The 15645-nt window shown below is 38.6% G+C and overlaps 1 protein-coding gene and 1 long non-coding RNA gene across 3 annotated transcripts in view; one reads left to right on the top strand and one right to left on the bottom strand.

The window, feature by feature from the left end:
* The window catches only part of LOC144018918 (Golgi phosphoprotein 3-like), a 67923-nt gene that overhangs the window by 36578 nt on the left and 15700 nt on the right, over positions 1-15645 (top strand). The window lies entirely within an intron of this gene.
* LOC144019573 (uncharacterized) lies at positions 11680-14484 on the bottom strand. Of its 2 annotated transcripts, none has more exons than XR_013283711.1 (3): positions 13815-14484; positions 13331-13475; positions 11680-13165 (listed from the first exon to the last, which is right to left on the bottom strand). It is a non-coding gene; the product is annotated as an uncharacterized LOC144019573 (long non-coding RNA). The 2 variants fall into 2 exon arrangements; XR_013283712.1 differs by having other exon boundaries at positions 11680-12264; positions 13815-14475.

Below are 15645 nucleotides of genomic sequence, written 5' to 3'. Positions count from 1 at the left end.
CACTTCTCCTACACGTTTCATCTGACTGAGTTAAGACTTGACCTGGACCATGTCAAGACCTGAGCCAACGACAGGGGGAAAAATCTTGACCTTTCGAAATACTATATGATGAAGGCGGGGCATCAAAATTTGTGTTTCGCACTGAAAAAGGATATGCTTAATAACTCCCCGGTACATGCTCCAAAAAAATCCCAAACTTGACATGTATGTTTATCGTCAAGGCCTGTAGCTATCTCTATGACAACATTCAGTTATATATGCAGCGCCACCTAGCCCTTGAGGCATAAAAAAAAAATACCCCACATACGGTATTTTGTACAAAAAATGTAAACTCATTCTAAGTGTGATAACTAAGTCATTTATGAATATTCTTTTAGTTTCCACCACTCAAAATGTTCACTGGCATCAGACTTATCCAAACATATATATATTTTTATTTATTTTTGATGGCCTCTGTGGACATTAAAAGCAATATCGTGAATGAAGGATATGCTTAATAACTCCACGGTACATGCTCCAAAAAAAATCCCACACTTGACATGTATGCTTATAATCAAGGCCTGAAGGTATCTCGATGACAACATTCAGTTATAAATACAGCGCCACCTAGCCCTTGAGGCTTATATAAAAAAAAAAAAACACATACGGTATTTTGTACAAAAAAATTTAAACTCATTCTAAGTGTGATGACTAAGTCATTTCTGAATATTCTTTTAGTTTCCACCACTCAAATTGTTCACTGGCTTCACACCGATCCAAACGTATGTACGTTTCCATTTTGTTTTATTCATTTTTGATTGCCCCTTTGGACAATAAAAGTAACATTGTGCAACGAGTACAACGAGCGATGATGTATATATACACTTTTACAAAAAATATCAATCAGGGCAACTCATTGCCTAAAAATAAAAAAGGACGCTGATTTTTGCAGGTCTTAACAATCACCAAAACCCGTTGAGCTTGACACACACTGGCAAAAAAATATTCTACATGTAAACGTTTATTATGCCATTTTCAAAGAAATTTTGCTTCCAATATGCCAGTACCCCAACGTGACAGTACCCCAACGTGCCAGTACCCTAACGTGCAAGTACCCCAACGTGCAAGGACTCCAACGTGGCCCGGGCTGCGAGGGCCCTTTATAGCTGCTCGCAGCTCTAGTTATTCTTCTTCTTCTTCTTCTTCTTCTTCTTCTTCTTCTTCTTTATTCTCCGCAAACAATCGCGATTTTGGGTACCTAAATATTCACGAAAACTCACCAAACTTTGCAGTCTCTTCGGGCCCGGCGAAAAATTTGATATTATGTAGTTGTCATAACAACGCGACTCTATAGCGCCACCTAGCGTAGAAAAATAAAAACCAATCCCGGCCCGTTTGAGCTAGAGCTACGAAAATTGGCAGGCACGTGTAGCACTCCGAGACGCACAAAAAAGTCAGTGGAAGCCATTTCCTAAAATGTACAGGAAGTGAGCTATGAATTTTTTAATGTCCAATTTTGGCCTATTTTGGCACATTCACTGTGGTCATACTTTTTCCCCCTATGCAAACATTTTTCATCCCATTGACTTTAAACTTGGCATTTATCATCTCAAGACCTAAGAGAACAACTAGGCAAAAAATCTTGCCTTTTCGAAATACTATATGACGGGGGCGGGGCATCAAATATTGCCTTTAAAATTTCATTTGTCCAGAAAGAGCAAATGCTGAATAACTCCCATGTACAAGCTCCAAAAAATCTCAAACTTCTCAGGCAACGTAATAGTCACGGCCTGAAAACACCTATATGATAAAATTCAGTTATGCATATAGCGCCACCTAGTGGTAACAATAAATGTCATACTTTACGTTTTTAGCTACTGCGCTGAGCTCGTTGAAGAGATCCAGTTGAAAATTGGTCAGAAAAGCCTTAAGATGTTGATGATGCCCCACACCGAATATTGTAACTTTTCGCCAAAGGGAGTGGCCGCTACGGTGACGCAAATTCTGAAGATTTTTCGTGACAATAAAAGCTGCATGAACTTGACCGAGATGATCCTATCTTCTCAAAATTTCACACATTTGATGAGAGTCCAGCCCTAAAGACATCTACGAACTTATATTTCATCTAACTGATAGCGCCACCTAGTGGCAATTTTTTTTCTTACGAATTTTCTTGTATATTTTTCTCCTAACACGTTAACTGGACCAACCTCATATTTGCTCAGATGGGGGTTTCGGCCTTCATGATGTCACAACACGAAGTTTGTGAGTTTTCGCGAATCGCTGTGGGCGTGGCTCAGCACTGTTCGCCAAGAAAACAACGCTAGTTTTGATGGTCTAAACATGCGCAGAAACTCATGAAACTTGGCACACACATCTGGCCTGGCAAAATGAGCAATATTTTATCATGTATTGTCCTATTTTTACAAAAATGACTCAATAGCGCCCCCTAGAAATTTTTAACGAAGCAGCCCCGATTGTACGTTTAAGCAAGATCTACGAAAATTTTTAGGTGTATGAGGGAGCCAAAGACCTACAAAAAAGTCTCTTGGACCCATGTGCTAAAATGAACAGGAAGTGAGCTACGAATTTTTGAATGTCCCATTTTTGACGATTTTTGCACATTTTCAGGGGGCATACTTTTGCCCACTTCTCCTACACGTTTCATCCGACTGAGTTAAGACTTGACCTGGACCATGTCAAGACCTGAGCCAACAACAGACGGAAAAATCTTGACTTTTGGAAATACTATATGATGAGGGCGGGGCATCAAAATTTGTGTTTCGCACTGAAAAAGGATATGCTTAATAACTTCCCGATACATGCTCCAAAAAATCCCAAACTTGACATGTATGTTTATCGTCAAGGCCTGAAGGTATCTCTATGACAACAATCAGTTATATATGCAGCGCCACCTAGCCCTTGAGGCATGAAAAAAAAATACCCCACTTACGGTATTTTGTACAAAAAATGTAAACTCATTCTAAGTGTGATAACTCAGTCATTTAGGAATATTCTTTTACTTTCCACCACTCAAAATATTCACTGGCATCAGACCTAACCAAACATACATATTTTTGTTATTTCACGGCCTGAAAACATCTATATGATAAAATTCAGTTATGCATATAGCGCCACCTAGTGGTAACAATAAATGTCATACTTTACGTTTTTAGCTACTGCGCTGAGCTCGTTGAAGAGATCCAGTTGAAAATTGGTCAGAAAAGCCTTAAGATGTTGATCATGCCCCACACCGAATATTGTAACTTTTCGCCAAAGGGCGTGGCCGCTACGGTGCCGCAAAGTCTAAAGATTTTTCGTGACAATAAAAGCTGCATGAACTTGACCGAGATGATCCTATCTTCTCAAAATTTCACACATTTGATGAGAGTCCAGCCCTAAAGACATCTATGAACTTATATTTCATCTTACTGATAGCGCCACCTAGTGGCAATTTTTTTTCTTACGAATTTTCTTCTACGTTTTTCTCCAAACACGTTAACTGGACCTACCTCATATTTGCTCAGATGAGGGATTCGGCCTTCATGATGTCACAACACGAAGTTTGTGAGTTTTCGCGAATCGCTGTGGGCGTGGCTAAGCACTGTTCGCCAAGAAAACAACGCCGCAGAAACTCATGAAACTTGGCACACACATCTGGCCTGGTAAAATGAACAATATTTTATTGTTGATTGTGCTATTTTTACAAAAATGACTCAATAGCGCCCCCTAGGAATTTTTAATGAAGCAGCCCCGATTGTACGTTTAAGCAAGATCTACGAAAATTTTTAGGTGTATGAGGGAACCCAAGACCTACAAAAAAGTCTCTTGGACCCATATGCTAAAATGAACAGGAAGTGAGCTACGAATTTTTGAATGTCCCATTTTTGACGATTTTTGCACATTCACAGGGGGCAGACTTTTGCCCACTTCTCCTACACGTTTCATCTGACTGAGTTAAGACTTGACCTGGACCATGTCAAGACCTGAGCCAACGACAGGGGGAAAAATCTTGACTTTTCGAAATACTATATGATGAAGGCGGGGCATCAAAATTTGTGTTTCGCACTGAAAAAGGATATGCTTAATAACTCCCCGGTACATGCTCCAAAAAATCCCAAACTTGACATGTATGTTTATCGTCAAGGCCTGAAGCTATCTCTATGACAACATTCAGTTATATATGCAGCGTCACCTAGCCCTTGAGGCATAAAAAAAAAATACCCCACATACGGTATTTTGTACAAAAAATGTAAACTCATTCTAAGTGTGATAACTAAGTCATTTATGAATATTCTTTTAGTTTCCACCACTCAAAATGTTCACTGGCATCAGACTTATCCAAACATATATATATTTTTATTTATTTTTGATAGCCTCTGTGGACATTAAAAGCAATATCGTGAATGAAGGATATGCTTAATAACTCCACGGTACATGCTCCAAAAAAAATCCCACACTTGACATGTATGCTTATAATCAAGGCCTGAAGGTATCTCGATGACAACATTCAGTTATAAATACAGCGCCACCTAGCCCTTGAGGCTTATATAAAAAAAAAAAACCCACATACGGTATTTTGTACAAAAAAATGTAAACTCATTCTAAGTGTGATGACTAAGTCATTTATGAATATTCTTTTAGTTTCCACCACTCAAATTGTTCACTGGCTTCACACCGATCCAAACGTATGTACGTTTCCATTTTGTTTTATTCATTTTTGATTGCCCCTTTGGACAATAAAAGTAACATTGTGCAATGAGTACAACGAGCGATGATGTATATATACACTTTTACAAAAAATACCAATCAGGGCAACTCATTGCCTAAAAATAAAAAAGGACGCTGATTTTTGCAGGTCTTAACAATCACCAAAACCCGTTGAGCTTGACACACACTGGCAAAAAAAATATTCTACATGTAAACGTTTATTATGCCATTTTCAAAGAAATTTTGCTTCCAATATGCCAGTACCCCAACGTGCCAGTACCCCAACGTGCCAGTACCCTAACGTGCAAGTACCCCAACGTGCAAGGACTCCAACGTGGCCCGGGCTGCGAGGGCCCTTTATAGCTGCTCGCAGCTCTAGTTATTCTTCTTCTTCTTCTTCTTCTTTATTCTCCGCAAACGATCGCGATTTTGGGTACCTAAACATTCACGAAAACTCACCGAACTTTGCACACTCCTCAGGCCCGGCGAAAAATTTGATATTATTAAGTCGTCATAACAATGCGACTCGATAGCGCCCCCTAGCGTAGAAAAATAAAAACCAAGCCCGGCACGTTTGAACTAGAGCAACAAAAATTGGCAGGCACGTGTAGCACCCCGAGACGCACAAAAAAGTCTATTGGGACCATGTAGCTAAAATGTACAGGAAATGAGCTATGAATTTTTTAATGTCCAATTTTGGCCTATTTTGGCACATTCACTGTGGTCATGCTTTTTCCCCCTCTGCAAACATTTTTCATCCAATTGACTTCAAACTTGGCATTTATCATCTCAAGATGTGAGAGAACAACTGGGCAAAAAGTCTTGCCTTTTCGAAATACTATATGATGGGGGCGGGGCATCAAATATTGCCTTTAAAATTTCATTTGTCCAGAAAGAGCAAATGCTTAATAACTCCCATGTTCAAGCTCCAAAAAATCTCAAACTTCTCAGGCAATGTAATAGTCACGGCCTGAAAACATCTATATGATAAAATTCAGTTATACATATAGCGCCACCTAGTGGTAACAATAAATGTCATACTTTACGTTTTTAGCTACTGCGCTGAGCTCGTTGAAGGGATCCAGTTGAAAATTGGTCAGAAAAGCCTTAAGATGTTGATCATGCCCCACACCGAATATTGTAACTTTTCGCCAAAGGGCGTGGCCGCCTGAGCCAACGACAGGGGGAAAAATCTTGACCTTTCGAAATACTATATGATGAAGGCGGGGCATCAAAATTTGTGTTTCACACTGAAAAAGGATATGCTTAATAACTCCCCGGTACATGCTCCAAAAAATCCCAAACTTGACATGTATGTTAATCGTCAAGGCCTGAAGCTATCTCTATCACAACATTCAGTTATATATGCAGCGCCACCTAGCCCTTGAGGCATAAAAAAAAAATACCCCACATACGGTATTTTGTACAAAAAATGTAAACTCATTCTAAGTGTGATAACTAAGTCATTTATGAATATTCTTTTAGTTTCCACCACTCAAAATGTTCACTGGCATCAGACTTATCCAAACATATATATATATATTTATTTATTTTTGATAGCCTCTGTGGACATTAAAAGCAATATCGTGAATGAAGGATATGCTTAATAACTCCACTCAAATTGTTCACTGGCTTCACACCGATCCAAACGTATGTACGTTTCCATTTTGTTTTATTCATTTTTGATTGCCCCTTTGGACAATAAAAGTAACATTGTGCAATGAGTACAACGAGCGATGATGTATATATACACTTTTACAAAAAATACCAATCAGGGCAACTCATTGCCTAAAAATAAAAAAGGACGCTGATTTTTGCAGGTCTTAACAATCACCAAAACCCGTTGAGCTTGACACACACTGGCAAAAAAAATATTCTACATGTAAACGTTTATTATGCCATTTTCAAAGAAATTTTGCTTCCAATATGCCAGTACCCCAACGTGCCAGTACCCCAACGTGCCAGTACCCTAACGTGCAAGTACCCCAACGTGCAAGGACTCCAACGTGGCCCGGGCTGCGAGGGCCCTTTATAGCTGCTCGCAGCTCTAGTTAGGGCCCGAGCAGCGACCGCTGCGAGGTCCCTATTGTTTTTGTAAAAATTATTATTATTATTATTGGGGCCCGAGCAGCGACCGCTGCGAGGTCCCTATTGTTTTTCGTTCGAATTATCATTATTATTATTATTATTATTATTCTTCTCCGTAAACGATCGCATTTTTGAGGACCTAAACATTCACGAAAACTCACCAAACTTTGCACACTCCTCAGGCCCGGCGAAAAATTTGATATTATGAAGTCGTCATAACAACGCGACTCTATAGCGCCCCCTAGCATAGAAAAATAATAACCAAGCCCGGCACATTTGAGCTAGAGCAACAAAAATGGGCAGGCACGTGTAGCACCCCGAGACGCACAAAAAAGTCTATTGGGACCATGTAGCTAGAATGTACAGGAAATGAGCTATGAATTTTTTTATGTCCAATTTTGGCCTATTTTGGCACATTCACTGTGGTCATGCTTTTTCCCCCTTTGCAAAAATTTTTCATCCAATTGACTTCAAACTTGGCATTTATCATCTCAAGACCTGAGAGAACAACTGGGCAAAAAGTCTTGCCTTTTCGAAATACTATATGATGGGGGCGGGGCATCAAATATTGCCTTTAAAATTTCATTTGTCCAGAAAGAGCAAATGCTTAATAACTCCCATGTTCAAGCTCCAAAAAATCTCAAACTTCTCAGGCAACGTAATAGTCACGGCCTGAAAACATCTATATGATAAAATTCAGTTATACATATAGCGCCACCTAGTGGTTACAATAAATGTCATACTTTACGTTTTTAGCTACTGTGCTGAGCTTGTTGAAGGGATCCATTTGAAAATTGGTCAGAAAAGCCTTAACATGTTGATCATGCCCCACACCGAATATTGTAACTTTTCGCCAAAGGGCGTGGCCGCTACGGTGACGCAAAGTCTGAAGATTTTTCGTGAAAATAAAAGCTGTATTAACTTGACCGAGATGATCCTATCTTCTCAAAATTTCACACATTTGATGAGAGTCCAGCCCTAAAGACATCTACTGACTTATATTTCATCTAACTTGATAGCGCCACCTAGTGGCAATTTTTTTTCTTACGAATTTTCTTCTACGTTTTTCTCCAAACACGTCAACTGGACCTACCTCATATTTGCTCAGATGAGGGTTTCGGCCTTCATGATGTCACAACACGAAGTTTGTGAGTTTTCGTGAATTGCTGTGGGCGTGGCTAAGCACTGTTCGCCAAGAAAACAACGCCAGTTTTGAGGGTCTAAACATGCACAGAAACTCATGAAACTTGGCACACACATCTGGCCTGGCAAAATGAGCGATATTTTATCCTGGATTGTGCTATTTTTACAAAAATGACTCAATAGCGCCCCCTAGAAAATTTTAATGAAGCAGCCCCGGTTGTACATTTAAGCAAGATCTACGAAAAATTTTTAGGTGTATGAGGGAGCCCAAGACCTACAAAAAAGTCTCTTGAACCCATATGCTAAAATGAACAGGAAGTGAGCTACGAATTTTTGAATGTCCCATTTTTTACGATTTTAGCACATTTACAGGGGGCATACTTTTGCCCACTTCTCCTACACGTTTCATCCGACTGACTTCAGACTTGACCTGGGCTATGTCAAGACCTGAGCCAACGACAGGGAGAAAAATCTTGACTTTTCTAAATACTATATGATGAGGGCGGGGCATCAAAATTTGTGTTTCGCAATGAAAAATGATATGCTTAATAACTCTCCAGTACATGCTCCAAAAAATCCCAAACTTGACATGTATGTTTATAGTCAAGGCCTGAAGTTATCTCTATGACAACATTCAGTTATATATGCAGCGCCACCTAGCCCTTGAGGCATGAAAAAAAAATACCCCACTTACGGTATTTTTACAAAAATTGTAAACTCATTCTCAGTGTGATCACGAAGTCATTTATGAATATTCTTTTACTTTCCACCACTCAAAATGTTCACTGGCATCAGCCCTAACCAAACATACATATTTTTGTTATTTAGTTTTATGTATTTTTGATAGCCTCTATGGACATTAAAAGCAATGTCGTGAATGAAGGCTATGCTTAATAACTCCCAGGTACATGCTCCAAAAAATCCCATACTTGAAATGTATATTCATAGTCAAGGCCTGAAGGTATCTCTATGACAAAATTCAGTTATAAATACAGCGCCACCTCGTCCTTGAGGCATAAAAAAAATGCCTCACTTACGGTATTTTTACAAAAATTTTAAACTCATTGTAAGTGTGATAACTAAGTCATTTATGAATATTCTTTTACTTTCCACCACTAAATATTAGAGATAGACCGATATGCTTTTTTCAGGGCCGATACCGATTCCGATTATCGGTAGTCAAGGAGGCAGATAACCGATATTTGAAGCCGATATTCATTTGCAGTAAAAGTTAAAATGTTGGCACCAAATTTTTGAATAATGCAAACCCTAACCGTTCTTTACAATGGATTCTCACACTGCACTTTTCATTTTACATCCTTCTATCTGCAATAAGACGTTGGTGGCGGGGGGAGTTAAATGTGGGGGCCAATGTGACATTACCTTTTATAGCATTTGGGATACTTGTAGTTTTATTCTATAAATGTTATATTTTTATATTTTGAAGTAATAGGAGGAACCCTGTCATTCAAAATGTGCATCAGCTGTGGCATTACTTATTACTACAGGAAAAAAAAAAAAAAAAAAAAAAAAAATCCATGAGAAAAACTATTCATCCCTGAACACCATACAGTTCTTGTAGACCTTATTATAATTATTGTTATTGTTACCATATAGACAGTTTTGATAAGCTGAGGATCTTAAATCGAGAACAGCAATATCATGCTACTCCTCTCTACAAGAGAACTGTCAAAAGACACTTCATCATGTAGTTTACTGCCACGTAGGATGCCCCAATCAACGCAGAAAAAGGTAGAGTAAAATAACTTGGTTATAATAATAGTAAGAATAACTTGGTTAAACAGACATTGTTGCGGTGGACCGCTGCCACTTTCTGCTGTTTAATGTGTTTTACACTTCTAGACACGTGTGTGTGTATATGGACACACTATTCTCTCACTACTGTACTGTACTGTATCACTTAATGGCACAGATGTACTTGTCTAAATAATAACTGGGCTGCAACATTGCTAATTCACATTAACAAGCACTGTCTTAGCTGTCCACATGAATAGTTACTAACACACGAGAAAGTTATACAACACACCAAACATGAGCTCATTATTCAAAGTATGAGGCACGTAACGAAATTACATCACTGAACATTAATTGCAGCCGACTACGGCCGTAGATGTTACATATTAGTGGCATCCATTGAGAGCATAATGTCCCAACTCACAGCAGACATGACGTGAAAAGAGAGACAAAACGAGCAAATAAGCACACTATACTTTAGTGCACTTCTCTACTAATGCCAAACATACGGAAGAGAACACGTTCGTGTAGTTAAACGGTGTTTGAGACACTTAATTAGTTACGGAGCGGACTTTAACGAGGTGCACAACGAGCTGTCAATCAAATCGACGTCGAAGCTTAAGGCACACAATGGCAAACCAGTGCGACAAATAAACACAATATAAAGTAACTAAACGCTATTTAGTGTCACTGTGGCATCTCACTGCATAATAACCGCTATGCAACAAGTAGTGGACGTGACCACAGAATGCAATGTGTGCGTCACGAGAGGTAAATATAATGACATTACTCTACTCTTAACATGGAACTAGACAATATAATAATGACAACTGTTAATATTTGGAACCTTTCTAACAAACATTATTTACTTAATTAAGTGAAAATGTGTGTGATTCCCTCCCCGAGTAGTTCAAGTAGCGAATTAGCTACTGGGTGTTAGCCTACATGCTAAGCTGAACACACCACTGTTAGCTAGCGGGGATTCAATGCAAGGCAATGCAGCTCCATTCATATAGTGCATTTAATACACAACATAATTCAATGTGTTTAGCTTATCATGGTGAAACGATCGGCGGAGTCTCTTCTCTTTTAACGTACCTTCGAAGCATGTGTCTGTCGCGTTGTGTCCGTGGGTGCGTGTGTGACCGGCTACTGTGATACAGGCATACACTACTGATTGGTTCTGGCTCTTGCACGGCTAACCAATCAAATGCTGCTATGGGCGTTACATTGCTGGAGTTGGACTCCATAACAGACAGAGACGCTCTGGGCTGCATTCGAAGCGAAAAGACGGAGTTTTAAATGGATCGCTCATATCGGCCGTCAGATTAATAAAACAGACCGATACCGATATGTACCAATATGTCAAATATCGGCCCCGATTATCGGCCCGACCGATTATCGGTCTATCTCTACTAAATATGTTCACTGGCATCATAGGCCGTGGGGTGAACCCCAAAAAAGTGCCTAGAAAATGAGTTTCGCTCCACTGTCTGGGCACTACTTGTTCAATGCATTTTTTGATAGATAATACCCTTCTGAACTTTGGGTTAAAAGTTCACCCAATGTTTTCCTGCCCCAATTTTGTCACAAGCCAGAAATGCATATATAGGTAAATAACAAAAAACTAAAATCTTGTGCTGCAGTTTTTGGTTGTAAAACGTCTTACATTAAATTTGGCAACAGAAAATCATTCCCAGATGTTATAAATACATGTACCTAACATCAGAAACAAGTATTGGTGGTTTGGTGCAATCATGTGAATTTAGATAATTAAATATATTAAATTTGTGCCAAAAAAACGCTTCAACTAGAAGTGAAACCAGCACACGGATGTTACATTTAGCTATGTTTATGTTTCATATATGAAAACAATTCACAACCTATTACGTAATGAAAGGTACACAAGAAGCAGCATACATCGGCCAAAAATACTACCATGCACCACAAACCTGGAACAAGGCAAAATGGACTAGATGGAAATAGATGCATTCAGAGCCCAGATTATTATAACATATAGAATATTTATTAAAGTATCAGATTGTGTCATCACAGCATGTCATTTATACCCCCCACCCCCTACCCAAAAAATATTAATAAAAATAATAATAATAATAAAATAAAAATCAAATGTGCATTCACAATAAAACCTTTGGAACTTCATTGGAACAGCTCTCTTTTTTTTTTTGGCAGACCAATTTAACAAAGGTCTGTGTTGTGGAAAAATGGAATACAGACATTTTTATTTTTGCTTGAAAAGTGTTAAAATGGAGAGTTAACATCTTGATAATGAAACAAACAAAATGGCAGATTTTACATAGATTTTACAGCCCTGCATTTTAAAGTGTCCTCGTATGCCCTGTGATTTTCCAACCTGATGTTGTACCAGCTATGTGTTAGTGTCACTTTCTTGGCTTACATCAGTAGACTCAGTAGTTGATGTATCTGATGAGTGAGGTACCCTGTCTAAAAGTTTGTCAGTTGTTGTTAATGTCTCTACAAAAACCATTTCAGAGTTGTTGCTGGAAAGGGGTGTGAAAAACCAGCTGGGGGAAATCACACCTCAATCTTCGTTTCAGTATATCCTGCCTGAAATAGAAAATTGAAGGGAAAGATGAGCACAAGATACACATATTCACATCAGACTAGGGCTGCTCTATTATGGAAAAAAATAATCATCACAATTATTTTGGTAATAATTGAAATCAAGATTATTCTAAACAATTATATTTTGTTCAAATCAAGAAAATATTTACACATTTGAAAATAAGACAATTACAATCATATGAAACTATAATTATGTAAGTTGCTTTTGGATCCAACAAAATTTATAATATATTATTATTATTATTATTATTATTATTATTATTATTATTATTATTATTATTATGACGTTAGCAAAAATTTGAAGTTGGGGTGCAGTGTGTGTGCAGTAAGCTAGTTTTGACATGGGTGTGTGGTAAAATAACTCATGTGGGCGTGCCACAACTCAAAATTAGTATTATTAGTGCTGCAGCTATCGAATATTTTGGTATTTGGATATCCTACTGAAAATTCTAGTGAATAATCGTATATTTGGATAGAAATACAAATATACCTATAGGCCTATATACTTTCTTGGTCAAAGAACAATTATAAATACAGAAGACAAAAAAACACATTTGCATGTAATAATTAACAACCAACTGGTTTTCATTTTTAGAGAATCAATTTTATTTATTTATTTATTTTTAACTTAAATTGAGCTTGTCAGCAAACTATTTTTCTCTGAAACAGTGAGATTTTAGACAAATCTCTCCCCATAGATTTCATAAATGTGTTTCAATGATTTATATGTTACCTGTAGTCTGAAGCATCAAGATCCCCGTGTTTATTAACACTGTTCACAAACCCCTTAGCTTGTCCATTCTCATCACATCTTTGTCAACTATAATCCTTTGACGGATTACTTGTTCACAAAAAGAATTTGTAGCTCTCAGCATTGGGTTGTCTAAAACACACACACACTCACTTAATATGTGCAGAGTCATGCTTTCTAATTAATGCTGTCTCGAAATGTAAACAATACAAGTGACATATTGCTGACCAATGCTTTACTTTTGAAATGTGTAATTTTAGCAAAGTGACAATGAAATAGTGCAATGTAACAACTCACATTTGTTCGTCCCTGGTTGCTGTTTCTGTTGCTGTTGACTTTAAGAACCTTGTGTAATCTCTGATTGTGACAGTCTTTTGTCTTGAATATGCAGAAGAATGGAACAGTCTTTCTTCATCTCAGCGGCCTGCAGCAACCAACCCGCCTTTAGACAAAAAAGAATTACATTATAAGTGTTATTGTCACATCACCTCTTTACAGTATATGCACATCACAGATTTAAGTAAAGTAAAGTGTTTGTTGAGGTTGATGAGAGAGAGTTTGGGGAAAAGGGAGTGTGTAGCTGTGACTATTATGACTGATGGGCACAGGTAACTCGAGTTTGGTAACAACTGTTGGATTCACTCGATAAATCATTCAGCAGCTCGCCTTTTTAATAAACTATAGCCTTAAAACTTAAACTAGCAAAAAATTATTTTCAGCCCTATACTAAATATCGGTCACATTAATAACAGAAATGGGCACGCGTGTGTGTAGCACATACCTGCTGACAATGTTTCTGCTTTGGCGAGATGATCCCTCTTCCGTGTGCCTTCCAATCCCAGACGAGTATACTTTGAAATGTATTTTTACAAATGATGCAGATGGCTGGAAGAACGGGGCCAGCTGAAGCGATGGGCAAACCTGAACGGGAACCAAGTTTTTTCACTACTTTCTTTCTAACTTTTTTTCTCCTTTCGCTCTCCGACGTTGTGGTCGCCATTTTGTTATGCGGTTGCTATGGTGAGGAGAAAGCAGCAGCTACCTGATTGGCTCATGTGACCTAAATCACACCACTACCGACCTAATGGCACTACGCCCACACCAGAGATCACTGCGCCTCATCGCAAAATAGTGCCGGGGTTTCACCACCGAAAACACAAAATTGGCGGGTTTTCACAGGGTGAACTCCACGGATTCTTACTTACTACTGATAAATCTATTTTATGAAGTAAAGATTATTTAGTGCCCCTGGTAGTGGAGCGAAACTGAACGAAAACGTGTGTGACCTGACGCCCTATCAGACCGATCCAAACATATGTAATTTTTTATTTAGTTTCATTTTTTTTGATCGCCTCTATGGACAACAAAAGCAACATTGTGCAATGAGTACGAGCGATGATGTGTAAATGTACTTTTGCAAAAAATAGCAATCAGGGCAACTCATTGCCTATAAATAAAAAAAAGACGCTGATTTTTGCAGATCTTATCACCAAAACCCATTGAGCTTGACACACTCATCACACCTGGCAAAAAAATAAAAATAATAATAAATCCAAATGTAAGGGTTTATCATGGCATTGTCAAAGAAATTCTGCTTCCAACGTGCAAGTACCCCAACGTGGCCCGGGCTACGAGGGCCCTTTATAGCTGCTCGCAGCTCTAGTTCTTCTTCTTCTTCCTCTCCTCTCCGTAAACGATCGCATTTTTGAGGGCCTAAACATTTACGAAAACTCACCAAACTTTGCAGTCTCTTCGGGCCCGGCGAAAAATTTGATATTATGGAGTTGCCATAACAATGCGACTCTATAGCGCCCCCTAGCGTAGAAAAATAAAAACCAATCCCGGCCCGTTTGACCTAGAGCTACGAAAATTGCCAGGCACGTGTAGCACCCCGAGACGCACAAAAAAAGTCAGTGGAAGCCATTTCCTAAAATGTACAGGAAGTGAGCTATGAATTTTTGAATGTCCAATTTTGGCCCATTTTGGCACATTCACTGTGGTCATACTTTTTCCCCCTTTGCAAATATTTTTCAGCCAGTTGACTTCAAACTTGCCATGTATCATCTCAAGACCCAAGACAACAACTGGGCAAAATATCTTGACTTTTTGGAATACTATATGACGGGGGCGGGGCATCAAATATTGCCTTTAAAATTTAATTTGTCCAGAAAGACAAAATGTTGAATAACTCCCATGAACAAGCTCCAAAAAATCTCAAACTTGTCATGCAACTTAATAGTCACGGCCTGAAAACATCTATATGATACAATTCTGTTATATATATATAGCGCCACCTAGTGGTGACAATAAATGTCATACTTTACGTTTTTAGCTACTGTGCCAAGCTCTTTGAAGGGATCCAGTTGAAAATTGGTCAGACAAGCCTTAAGATGTTGATCATGCCCCACACCGAATATTGTAACTTTTCGCCAAAGGGCGTGGCCGCTACGGTGCCGCAAAGTCTGGTAATTTTTCGTGGCAATAAAAGCTGCATTTACTTGACCCAGGTAATCCTATCTTCTCAAAATTTCACACATTTGATGAGAGTCCAGCCCTTAAGACATCTACGAACTTATATTTCATCTTACTGATAGCGCCACCTTCTGGCAATT

This window comes from Festucalex cinctus, chromosome 5 (assembly GCF_051991245.1).
Source record: "Festucalex cinctus isolate MCC-2025b chromosome 5, RoL_Fcin_1.0, whole genome shotgun sequence".
NCBI classification, from domain to species: Eukaryota; Metazoa; Chordata; class Actinopteri; order Syngnathiformes; family Syngnathidae; genus Festucalex; species Festucalex cinctus.
Note: the sequence above shows the minus strand (reverse complement) of the source record. Positions and strands in the feature narration are given on the sequence as shown.